Genomic DNA, 13,539 nt, shown 5'->3' on the forward strand with positions numbered 1-13,539 from the left:
TTTTCTTTCCTGCTCTGGGGGCAGTGTGGTATAATGGTTAAGAATATCAGCCACTGGGCCAGCCCGGTTGCGCAGCAGTTAAGTGTGCACGTTTCGCTTTGGCGGTCCAGGGTTCACCAGTTCGGATCCCAGGTGCAGACATGGCACCCCTTGGCAAGCCATGCTGTGATAGGCATCCCACAAATAAAGTAGAGGAAGATGGGCACAGATGTTAGCTCAGGGCCAGTCTTCCTCAGCAAAAAGAGGAGGATTGGCAGCAGATGTTAGCTCAGGGCTAATCTTCCAAAAAAAAAAAAATCAGCTATTGTTTCAAGAAAATTTGAATTCAAATGCTGCACCTCCACTTACAAGTTGCATGGCCTTGAGCAAGTTACCTAACTGCCCTAAGAATAGGAAGAATGCAGTTGCTGACCGTGTAAGTAATTTGGAGGATTAAGGGAAGACTCAGTGATGTCAGCCACTGTTCTTAGTTTTTTTCGTTGGTGTGTTAAAAGGACTGTATTAGCTAGAGTTGTCCAGAGAAATAGAACCAATAGAATACACATGTAGAGAGAGATACAGACAAACAGAGAGACAGAGACAGAGAATAGAGACATGGAGAGATCATTATTTTAAGGAGTTGGCTGCAGCTGTCGGGGCTAGCAAGTACAAAATCTGGATGGCAAGCTGGCAGGCTGGAGATTCAGGCAGGATCCAGTGTTGCAGTCTTGAGGCAGAACTGCTTTTTCTTCTGGAAAACTCAGTCTTTGCTCTTAAGGCCTTCAGCGAATTAGATGAGGCCCACCCACATTATGGAGGCTAATCTGCTTTACGTGAAGTCAACTGATTTAAATGTCAATCACATCTACAAAATACCTTCACAGCAACATCCAGAGTGATGTTTAACCAAACAACTGGGCACCATAGCCTAACCAGGTTGACATATAAAATTAACCATCACAGGGACCCAATAAATGTGACCCCCTTCCCCACCTGGATTCTGAACAAATAGAGAAATAAGAGAAAAGAGCTCCAGCTTGGAAAATCCACTGTCACTTGTATGACAGGCAAAGGCTAGGATGGAAGACGCGTTTTGTATTTTCAGGTAAGTGGGTGCAGTGGAATTGGGAACCCCCAACCCGCCACCCTCTGCCAGGTAGATTAACACAACCAGCCCAGGCAGTGTTGCCAGATAAGATTTACAGCATGGAGTTGCGGAGAAGAACTCATGTTTCCACTCATAGGTTCACACCTGGAAGGACGAAAAGGAAGATCTAGTTTTTCCTTCCCAAATTTTCCAATCAGAGAAGTCCCTGCTGGGTGGAGGCAGTCCAGAGGCAGAGAGGCCAGCACAGCTTCTGTCCGTTGCGTGCCCTGTCTGGGAAGGAACTATCAGGAGTCAGGAAGAATCATGTCACTTCCAAACATCCTTCTCTGCTCACCACCATCATCGTTTTTCTTCCTGATGGAATGGCGCCGAAGGAAACTCTGCCCAAGACATAGTGAGGGCCTTGTACAATCCCATACTCTGCCAGCGGCTTATTTCCTCGGCGCTAGGAACCACCAATTCGTGTCTCCACCCCCAAGGGCTTCAGTTGAGCGCCAGCTGGGGTTTAAAGCGTCAGGCCTGGTTTGGATCTCTTGACACCTCTGAAACAAATTCCCCATCACTTGGGAAAACTGCTCTGTCCCTCCGTAAAAGCTTTCAGAGCCTCTGCCAGCTTGATGCTGAAGGACTCTGACACGCCCAGGGTAGGGGGAGAGCCGGGTTCTGTGGGGCACCCGTCCCTCCTGTGTCGAGAAACCTGGGGGCTGAAACCTGATGTGCTGACCTCATCACTCTCTCCCTGGCTCAGGATCCAGGGTTGCTCACTTCCAGTCCGCTTGAAGCGGCTTGCCTGGGCAGGGTTGGTGTCATACCTCGTATTGATCAGAGCTAGGGAGTGGAAAGTTGCCTTAAAAAGCAGATGAAAAATTAAAGTGATCTTTGGCTGGCAGACTGGTTCAAAATGCAGAGCCTCTTGGCAGCTTGGGAGCAACGTTATGTGGTCCCCATGTGAGAGAGGGTAGTGAGACGTGACCACAGTTCTTTATTCCGAAGCCAGCAAAACTGGCCAGGCTTCGCATTTATCTGAAATAAGTCTTTTGGTTCTAAAGTGAGTTGGGAAGATGCCTGAATGAGTCCCTAGGTCCCTGGTGACTGGGGAGCCTAAGGAGCCAACATTTGGACGGAGTTTCGGCCTGGTTTGGGAGGCTGCGCAGAATCAGGGCAAGAACGCGGGCTTTGGAGACAATGCTCCCCATTAACTAGCTGCGGGACCGTCAGCAAATTATTTGATCTCTCTGGGAAAATTAGTAACCTCTCTAGGCCACATTTCAAAGGGACTCTGAGCTGACATTTGAGAGCTAACTTTTTCCTGGCAGGAGAAATTGTATGCTATAGTAGAAAAAGCTAGTCAGGTATGGTTTAAATTTGAGATCTGCCGTGTATCTTGCGTGACCTTGGACAATTGCTTAACCTCTCTGGGCCTCAGTTTCTTCATCTCTAAAATGGAAACAAGTAGAACCACCTCACAGCGCAGTGTCTAGAGAATTCAATAGAATAATAAAGTGTTTAGTAGCCCTCCAAAAGATGTGCTTTCTCATCCTTTGGTGCCTTCATTGAAGACTGACATTTGGGGAACTGGGGTTCAAGTTTTGGGTATAGACAACCCTCTCTGGACTTCCTGATTTTTTTTCTTTGCCTGCATCAAGTATCTTATTGTCGGGGATCTTACTTATCTTACTTATCTTACTGCATCTACTTGTCGGGGATACTCATAAGATCTGTGGAAAAAGTAATCTGCTTGATTTCCTGGGGTCAATGTGTTCACTGGTTCTCGGGGAGGATTTGGGTAGATAATGCTAAAGGTTCCCCATAATTCTGCTTAAGCGGCTTGGCTCTGATCAGCGCTGGCAGGGGCTCCCTGGACCATGCTGTACATTTCTGACTGCTGCACAGACGTGCATGTGGATCAAAGATCGCCAGAGCTGCCAAATTCTCGGAACAGTGTTCATCCTCATCAGAAAACACCACGGAGGCCTGGAGCCCTGACCAGGGCGGTTTATATCCAAGAAAGTCGTAAAGTCAGAACATTTTATGCCAAAAACAGGCTCAAATCAAGTGATAGTGATATTGGTCAGCAGGGCGGGATGATTATGTGGTTTTTTTTCTTTTTTTTTTAAAGAAAAGAATTCCAGTATCTACATACTAATACACATAAAAATATTTTTAAAATACAGATGCCACATTTCTTGAGTGCTTTATTTGTGTGAGGTGCTTTTCGTATGTAACCTCATTGAACCATCATAGCAACTTTAAGGAGCAGGCACAGTGAGTTCCCATTTTTAAGATGAGGAAATCGAAGCTTAGAGAGGTTCAGTGACTTTCCCAATGTCATCCAGCTACTTGCAAGCCCACTTTTATAACCACTAAGAGGTACCACCTCCCAAACTAGCAGCTTCAGTTGATGGAGACCTTGCACTTTACACATACTAAGTTCACTTAACGCAATTACCTCCGCAAACCCATAAGACGGTGTTCTTACTCCAAGTTACAAATGGGGAAACTGAGGCACAGAGAGATGGTACACTCACCCAATATCACACAGTAAAACACCTGCAGACTGAATCCAGGACAAAAGCCTGACAACTGTGTCCACAGGACATCCTGAACCGCATGTAGACTTTGCTGCCTTCACGTCCCTCACACTGAGTGCTCTGTCACTGTAGAAAAGGTGTCCGTGAAAAGCCCAAAGCAATCCTCTGCTCACGGCCCAGGGCAGGTTTCCACAGCTAGACTGACAGAAGGAGCCAGTGGTGCTCACTAAATGTTCCTCAGCCTCTGCCTTCTGCACACGTTGTAGGATTACAGCCCCACGCCCCCTTGAGGTTGGATGAGGCCGTGAGACTAGCGCTGACCAATGAGCTTGAGTAGATGCCACGTGTGTCACTTTCAAGCCAAAGCATTTCATTGTCAGTGTGAGACCATCCAGAAGTCTTGCTGGGGGTGTTTGAGGTGGTAGCTCCTCCATCAGTCTGGATGCCCAAATGACTATAACAGCAGGCTTCTGCCCCAACCCTGATGGACGTGGAGCATGAGCAAGAAGGAAACACTTGTTCTAAGCCATCATGATTTGGGTTTTGTTTGTTTTTATATAAACCACAACCATCCTGATATAGAACCAGACCTAAAGGAGCTTTGTAAACCTCCCACGGGCCCCAGCAGGTGTCAGGAGTCTCTGTACCTAGAACCATGAACGCAGGTGTTAACACGGATCAGGCAGCGCAGGGTAAATAAGCGAAGCAGCTGAGCATACGATAAGAGAGAGTGGAAGGGACTAGATCAAACCGGAGGGCACATGCTCAAGAAATGTGGGCTCCCTCTTGCCAAATTTTGCAACTTTTGAGAAGCAGCTGGATATTGGTGACTTTTCCTAATGCATTAAAACACCGTGCGGGTGAAACAGAGCTGGACTGTGGGCTAAGTTCACTCTAGGGTTTTCACTTCACAACTCCTGTTCCATCTGCCTCAAGTTCACAGACAGGTCCCAGCTGTCAGCTGTAACCCAAAGACTTGGAGCTAATTCTTTGAGTAACTCATTGTGTGACATTGGGCACGTCAGTGATCTGTAAAATGGGTCTAGTGGAGAAAATTCACGACTCCTAATCTTTCTCAGGGTCTTCTGCCCAATAAAATCTTATATACGCGCAGACCACAAAATCTTATTTATACGTTTCACGGGTTCCAAAGATGCTGTAAACCTGAACCACTGAGCCCTTCCACCCTGCAACAGATTTTTGAAATCAGAGTTAAGGATTTCTGGGCTATACGATGCTTAAGTTTTCTTCCATCTCAAAAGATGTGTCATTTTAGCAGGAGGAACGGAGAATTTTCCTCCCTACTGGAAATCCTCAGCCTCTTCCACTTAGGGAACCCACGGCTCTGATGGAGCTGGTGATGGTGATCACGTAGAGTGATATCTGTGGGGGTATAAATTTTGTCGCGATGTTTAAAATGGGATGATGTGTCTCACCCTGATATTTTATGGGCATCTAATCAGAAGGAGACCTAATATATGAATGCATGCATTTTTTCTTCTGGCTTGTAACTTTCTAAGTTCTAACTTAATTCCACTGGTTTGAATATAGTTATCTTTGGCCTCCTTCAGCTTTATAATTCGAACCATCAATGCAATGGTGCTTTTAAAAGTAATCTTTCAGGACTCACGTCCAAACGGCCTCCCTCTCAGCACAAATGATGGGTGGTTCCCACTGAAAGCCTTTGGAATAAATCTTTTTCTGTGGTTGCGTTGTCAGCTCTAGTCTACAACTCTTAAAAATCCATCCGGACAGACCTTCAGATGCATTTTTCCAAAGGAGCCATTGTAACATTTGTGGGGCCAAGAACGTGAAATCGCCCAAGTGTGCATCAAATACATGAAGCCAAATTCTGTTCCAGGTGGGCTCTGATTTCCTTCCCATTTTGATAGCGTGTGCTGTTAATGCTTTCCTCAGTAGCACCTTTGACTGCGTGTCTTTAATAAGAGAGGATTCCTACCCCATTTATCAGGATCCTGAAGGTATGAAACTGTTTTCTCTGGGAACCTCTTGATGTGGTTGGACTGAGACCGAAACTTGTATTAGACAATCATTCAGCTGAAATAAAATTTATCATAAAGGGCAACTCTAACATGAAATCTTTATATGTAGCAACGAGGTCTTAATTTGAAACAAAAAACCCGAAATGCAGTATTAAATTATGTCAGGAAACGGGTCCAAGGCCATATGATGAATGGATCACAACCAAAACATTAAAGCTAGAAAAAGAAAGTGAAACAGCATTTTAAATTTGTATTAAATTAATTCAAGCAAGGTAGCTACCCCAAAATGCTAGAAATTTCTGGAAGTAATTTGATTCTTTTTAACTATCCTGCCAATTCCATATAATCAGCCTATCAGGATAATCTGTCCTGTCTCATTACTCATGTTCTTGGAATGTGCATTCAATTCAACGAATATTTTAATGGACTAAGATTTTTAATATTTAAGACATTCTATGTACAGACCCTTTACAAGGTCCTGGAGGGGTGGCCAAATAAAGAACTCATAATTTAAGGAAGCAGTTCCCTAAAGCTCATGTATAGGCTGGTGACATCTGAGTCATTTAGGCTCCTCTAAAAATACATATTCCCAGGCCCTACCCCAAGCTAACAAAATCAGAATCTCCAAGGATTGAAGCAAGCATCTTTTAAGCACATTCATCAGATGAAACTAATACAGAGCAGTTTTGGGTCCTGCATAAGCCAGGACATCTCTGTTGCAAGTGACAGACATCCAATTCCAGCTGGCCTAAAGCAAAAAGGGAACCAGTCAACTCTAGGAACTAAAAAGTCCAACAGGGAGATGGCTTCAGGCACAGCTGGATCCAAGTGCTCAAGCAATGTCATCAGGAATTGAGTAGCTCTCCTGTGTCTCAACTCTGTTTTCCTCTGCATTGGCTTTACTCTTAAGCACAACCTAAAGCAGCAGAAGAAGTAATAGCAGCAGTATTAAGAGTAATAATAGGGCCAGCCCCGTGGCCGAGTGGTTAAGTTCTCACACTCTGCTTCAGCGGCCCAGGGTGTTGCCAGTTCGAATCCTGGGTGCGGACACGGCACCGCTCACCAAGCCATGCTAAGGTGGCATCCCACATGCCACAACTAGAAGGACCACAACTGAAAATACACAACTATGTACCGGGGGGCTTTGGGAAAAAAAAGGAAAAATAAAATAAACTAAAATAAAAAGAGTAACAATAGAATTCTTACTATGTTTCAGACACTGTACTTTACCTATATTGTCTCATTTAAACTTTACAGAGATAATATGAGGCGGGAAATATTAACTCCATTTAACCCACATAGAAACAGAGGCTCAGAGAGGTGAAGTGATTTATTCAAATCACACAGTTATCAAAAGAGGTGAGAGGAGAATTAAACCCAAGGCCATCTGGGTGTAGCTCCCACTCTCTCACCCCTTCTCGTATACACAGAGGTAAAATAGGCCAAAGAGAAGTCATTAAAATACTGAAAGAAAAATCAGTGTCAGAAGGCAGAAGAAGGGCAGGAGGGTATAGTTCAGAGAGCAGTCTTTATTTGTCCTCGTGAAATGCCCCATATGCTCTCAGCTTGCTGTGGATTAAGTTTCGATAGGCCCAGGAGTCTGCACTTCAGATGTTCCCCCCAGTTGGTCTGATCCTCACCTCCTACAACTCCATAAAACTTTTGCCAGTCCTTCATCACAGCTCACAGGAGATCTGCTGAAGTGTTTGAATCCATGGACAACACGTGCAGGACTATAGCTAAAGTTTTATTTTACCAAAAGGGCAGAGAAAATGACTCCAGAGCTGCCAGAGGCAGCAGGCTAACAACGTCTTTGAAGTCCAAGTGATAGGAGCTGATGATCTCACTATAGAAAAAGCAATGTAATACATGGAAGCAAGATTTAGTAGTAAAAAGGATATGAAACACAAAGAGAGCGGTTCAAAATAAAAAGCAACAACAAACAGGTGGCAACAAGTCCCAGATTTCCAAATTGGCCTGTCCTAAGAAACCGTGGTAGACCATGGACCCCATGATCGTGCCTTCGGACATTCCTACCTTGCATTCCTCTGGGCTGGGTCATAGGACTTGTTTCATCAATGGGACATTAGCGAGCATGACTGAGCAGAGACTGGATGAGCACTTGCATGTTGAGGCTCGTCCTATTGGAGTGCAGCTTTGAGACTGCCATGCTGTGAGGAGGCTCAAGAGGCTGTGTGGCGACAAACCAAGACATCCCAGTGAACAGCCCCAGTCAATCTCAGCCTCTAGTGATCTTCCAGCTATGAGTGGCCACGTGTGTGGGCCCAAGCAAGACCAGCCAAAGAATTACCCAGCCGACCAAAGAGCCCTGAAAAATCATAAATTGCATGGTTTAAGCCACAGGTTTGGGGTGGTATGTTATGCAGCTATCTGTAAGTGAAACAAACCAGAATGCTTTCTTCAAGTTGATGAAGTAATCCGTTGTTTCATCCATTGTGTTTCCTCTCTGCCCTGGCTGCCGGGAATCGCAGAGCTAAGTTTTGTGCTCGTTGCTCTATTTTTCTTCAAGCAAGAATTCTCACTCGAATTCATCCATTTCTCGTTCAGATTTTTGCCTTTTATATTCATTGATTGGTCTTATCATATCCGTTGTTTCATTTTAAACTGAGTGAAATTACTCTTAAAGTAGTTAGGGTATGTATAAAATAAATAAAAATTTGTGGTAGATAAATTTTAAGAAAAATTCTTTTTTAGTAAAAGAATGACCCATAAGGGAGAAATAATAGTAATTAACTTCTGACGTGTGAATTAAACAAACATAGTAACCAATTTTCTAAGCCAGGACCTGTTCCAAAATATTTACATGCATCCTATCATTTAATTCTCCCAACAACTATGCACAAGCACTGCTAGTTCCCATTTTATAGAAGCAGAAACTGAGGCACAAAGTTTCGTGGCTTGCCCATAGTCTTGCTGCTGGTAAGTGACAGAGCTAGGGTACAATTCAGGCCCACTCAACCTCAGAGTCCCCCTTCATAACCATGACAGAGCACTTCTTCAAGTGTTTTTTCTATTGTATGCAGCCTATTTTGTCATTATATGCAATATTTAAAGGAGAAGAAATTATCTTCCAAGTACTTTTAAGTCCAAGAGCTGTCACCAGATTAAGTAGTTTTATAAAGAAAAAAAAAGTAGAAAGATGGAAATGAAGATGCTGTCGTCTGAATTGGGCAGACATTGCATTCAAGAGAAAATTAATTTTCTCCACATTCCAGACAGAATCTCAAGCCCCAGCATCTGATGCTACGTTCATCGCACTTATCAGAGATAATTCACTAACCTCATTTTCTCCTTTCATCAATGTATGTTCTTTCAACTGTATTTTCACAGAGAAATAGTACTTTCATAAGAGGCTGTCTGAAATGTTTCAAAAAAAGTAAAACTATTATATAAACACAGGGTATTATTGCACACACGGTCCTCAAACATCATACAACCACTACATTCACACATTGGTAACTTTAAAGCACCCAAGAGCCAAATACATCCTTTGATACATTGACTGAAGGAACATTTCCTAATATTCTGTTTGCTCTGCCTTTTGGCTCATTGAACCATAGTATCAACAACTTTGCCTATAAAGCAGAGCTTATGGAATACTTTAAATGCTTTACTGAATTCCAGAGTTAAGCTTTTATTTTTAAATGATTGCAAAATGGAAAGCAAGAGTATTGATTCTAATGATCAAGTATTTTGAAAATTAATTAAAACCACAAAGTTAAAAGAAGTTCTTAGACGTGCCAAATGTGGACTCCTTTTAGCCTCAGAAGGATGATTTTTGCTATCGGTTGGTCAATTGAGAAGGAAAGGAACAAAATTTTTAATTGCTTATTATGGAACTATGTCATTGAATTTCATATCTAAGAGGTAAAGTATAATTCAGAATTTTATTATTTTTAGTTTTTACATTATAAACTGAAAGTTTGGAATCACAGAATTCTTTTTGTTTAGTTCTAACTCAAAAATTAGACAACATTAATGAGCTATTCAAAATTACACTTGTCAATTTAAATGTAAGTTCAGTCCCAGACTGTTATTTCATTGAAGTTAAATGTTACCTTTTCAATGGAGAGATGCCTGCCTTAGGGCATTCACTTTCCTGTGTCCTCTATTTACATCCTTCCAAAAGGCAGAAGACTAGCCAAGTTGACATTGTGAGATTCAGTCTGTCTGAATGATTCCCTTCTCCAGTCTGTGAGACTGGGTTCCAACACCCCTGAAGAAATTTGAACTGAGCCCAGAAAGGTGCAAACCTACTGTGTTCTGATTTGTTCCTAGCAACCACGTTCCCTAGGGCTGCTGGCCCTGTGAGGCAGACACCCACCCATCCTGTCCACACAAGCACTGATATGGATCGCCCCTACGTCTTTGACTTCCTCCAGGCTGCAAGTGAGAGTTTTCATTGCATGAGGTCGATGCTCTTTTTCTTCTTAAATCTAAATGACAAACACACTGACAAAAATACTTTGGTAGAGTTCTGTTAAATGTTCACTCAATGTAGTGTGAGAGCAAATCTTTGCTAACACAAACATGGCACTAATGAAATCCTATCACCAGCAGCCTCATTACCCTACAGTTAATAACTCACAACTTGGCCACCTCATAAATAATTGTGAGTCTTCTGATCTGAGTGTGCTGATGGTGAGAGGTGGACTGTTGCCGATTTCTCTTTCTGTTTGTCATCTCTCCTGGCCTGTTTTCTCCCGGCATCAATACTTTTTGATCACCAAAGATAAGGAGACAAAGTTCTGTTTAGAAGCCTTTTCCTTCTTCCCAAGGATAAAAGAATTCAAAAGGATAGAAAAACTATCCTGTCCTTAAAGCATGCTTCACTACTCCCCATGCTGAAGAGAGCAGTTTCTTATATTGGTGAGGAACAAATGCAGGAAAACTTAAGTAATTTCCCAAGGTTCGTGACAGCTTTTGCTCCCATCCTAGACTTCAAACCACAACAAAGAGGCACTTCAAAGTTACCATACTACAGAGTTCTCAAATTTTAGTTAATAATAAGGTTCCTGCCTACCCTGAGTCCACTGGGTACCAGAAAGTTTTTCTGTAAATGAAAAAAAATCACATTTTAAATATGTATTCTTCCCCATGCCCCTCAAAATATAATTTACTTCAAAATATAACATTTGAAGAGAAAACAAAGACAGCCCCCAAGACTTGATTGTTTTTCCTACATGGTTTTGGAAACCGATAGCTTAATTCAAACCCAAAGAATTTGTTGAAATTTTGCAATCTAAGTGAAGTCACTCACTATTTGGGAACTTTTTTTCTTCTAAAATTATAGCTATTGTTTTCAGGGTAAAGGGTTTAGAAGGGGGTGAAGGGCTCCTAAAATTGCTATTTGGTGTAACTTGGCTAAACTTGAAAGCTGAGCAAAAAAATCTGTGCATGCAGGTGCGACTGAAGTAATGAATACTAAAATGGTGAGCGTTTTAAATCATAATGGCAAAAGTAATTAAACAGAAAAGTGACCAGCGAACTTAGAAAAGGGTCAGAGATAAGATATAAATAATTTCCTGCAGCTGCTGACTCGCTCTCAGAAGAAGCAGATGCTATTTTTATCTCAAAGGAAGAGATTTTTTCTTCCTGTAAACCTTTTTTTTTTAATTGAGTGTGATAGTTTTGTCTGGGTTGAAGAGAAAGGAAAATACAAACTTAACAACCGATCTCACAACTCAGTTTTCCTTGGTTGGGGGGGGGGGTGGTCACTGAAAATTGGAAGGACTTTATCTGGCCCATCAGAGGCTGTGGGCATATTAAGAAGTCCAAACCCCGACCACTTTTCTGGCACTAAAGGCAAAGATACTATTGTCGAGCCATGCTTAAGGGAACAAACATTTTGAATTGTTTGGAAATATGATACACACATATAAGTGGCTTGTGTAATCCTCCTCTTCTCCTCTCCCCACTCAGAACCCCCCCAACCCCTCCCCTGAGCCCCATTTCCACCCCCACCCCCACCATCCCTGCTGCAGGCCCAGATAGCGGAGCTGCTACAGTGGGGTCCCCAGTCACACACATAAAGCCACAGAGAAGAATGTCACGATGTAGGTTTACACGCCAGTTCTGCCTCCTCCTGTTAGCTCTGTACCACATCAGTGAAGTCACTTTCTGAGCCTCAGTTTGCCATCTAGAAAATGGAGAAACTCTAAGTTCGAACTTTGGCAGTTGTGGGGAGGATGCAGTCCCACAAGCCAGATAAAGCTCTGACATGGGCCTGGAAGGCAGGAAGGGTTTCAAGTTGCCTCCTGGTCCCAGCCCCTATCTCCACTCAGCGCCTGACTCCTCTTTGATCAATCCCAGCAACGCTGAAGTAATTTAAGGGGGAACATGGAAGAAAAGAAAAGAGATGAAACAGGAGGATGAGAGCAAACCCAGAAACCTTGCAGTCATCAACCCTCTCCCCTCTGCTTTTCGCACTCCTGTCAACAATAGCAAACAGTAGCCATAGCAATAATAATAGCTAACATTTATTGAGCACTTAATATATTCCTGGCGCTGCGTGCGGTATCTCATTCAATTCACAAGTGATGCTATTGTTAATTCGTCACATATAACATTAGGTTTTCAACAGCCCTGTCCACTATTCACTCAGACTGAGTTTCCTGTCTATTTAAATTCTGAAGTCTCTTCACTGCTTGTACTTGCACAGTTAGTGTTTCGACCCGAGGTCAGGACTTGACCCTCATCCATGAGATCCGACATTGCTAGATTGTGTTCGCTGTTCCGGCCTGCCAAATTCCATCAACATTCCAGCTGTATAGTCACACATTCACTCTACCTCGCGGCCTCATGCCCCTCACAGATTCATTAAGCGTGTCTTTTGAATGGTCAGCTAAGTCATTGATGAGATGGATCTCTTTCTAAGCGCTCATTCCTCTACTCCTTCTCCCACCAGGTGAGTTCTTTTGGGTCTCCGCTGGAGTTTAGGGGATAGATTCCACAACGTGGTGCCACTGTTTACAGCAGTGGTCTGAGAGTGCCAGCTGTATACCCCTAGAGACCTTGAGGCCAATGGGAAGCTACAGCCTCTCCCTGGCAGAAGGGGTCTGCCGGCCCCATGAGAAACCATGTGCAGGCGCGCCCCCTCTCAGTGCGGGAGGGAGGGACCTCGGGTCCAGCTGCTCCTTGTCTGGTCAGCCCAAATGGAGCTCCCAGTGCCACATTCGGACAATTCTCCCATCTTAAACACTCCAAAAATAGTTAGAATTCTGACGGATTTTCTTGGCCCCTAGAGAGAGCTCATTTCTGCTCTCTTCCTTCCCCCCTGCTCTCTCCCGTGTCACACACACAGTCACACCTGTCCCTCCCTCAGTCCTCCCTAAAGGAGGAGCCTGATCTGCCTCTCCTTTGCTTTCCTCTCCTGAGAGTCTCTGTCTGCTTCTCGGGGCTGTGAGAGCATAAAGACAAGCCTCAGCTCTCCCTCTTAGGGAGACTCCGCCAGCATCCCTTCCCTCTGCTTCCCTCCTCTGCCCTCTCTTTGGAAGATCCTTCTTCCCTGTGGCAGGTAGAATTAATTTCCAAACTCCAGACACATATTAACATTAGACATTAAAATTGGAAAAAAGATTGGAATTCTCAGAAATACCTCAAATTTAATCACAAATTGTTATTAAAATACCTCCAACATTCTTCATACACTAAATTCATCATTAGGAATATCCAAAAAAATGTTTAATAAGAAAGATACATAAGTTTAGCAATATTCATAAAGAACTAGAGTCCAGATTGAATACTCGAACACTGGAAAATGTCTGGGGACATTATTGGGTGGTTTTTAAATTATGTAACATTCTAATATTCTAGTAAGATGAACGGCTCTACACAGAAGCGTGTGTAGAAATTGCCAATTTAAGAACTTATTTTTCTTTCAAAACTTTGTTGTTTC

This window comes from Equus caballus, chromosome 16 (genome assembly GCF_041296265.1).
Source record: "Equus caballus isolate H_3958 breed thoroughbred chromosome 16, TB-T2T, whole genome shotgun sequence".
Classification (NCBI taxonomy): domain Eukaryota; kingdom Metazoa; phylum Chordata; class Mammalia; order Perissodactyla; family Equidae; genus Equus; species Equus caballus.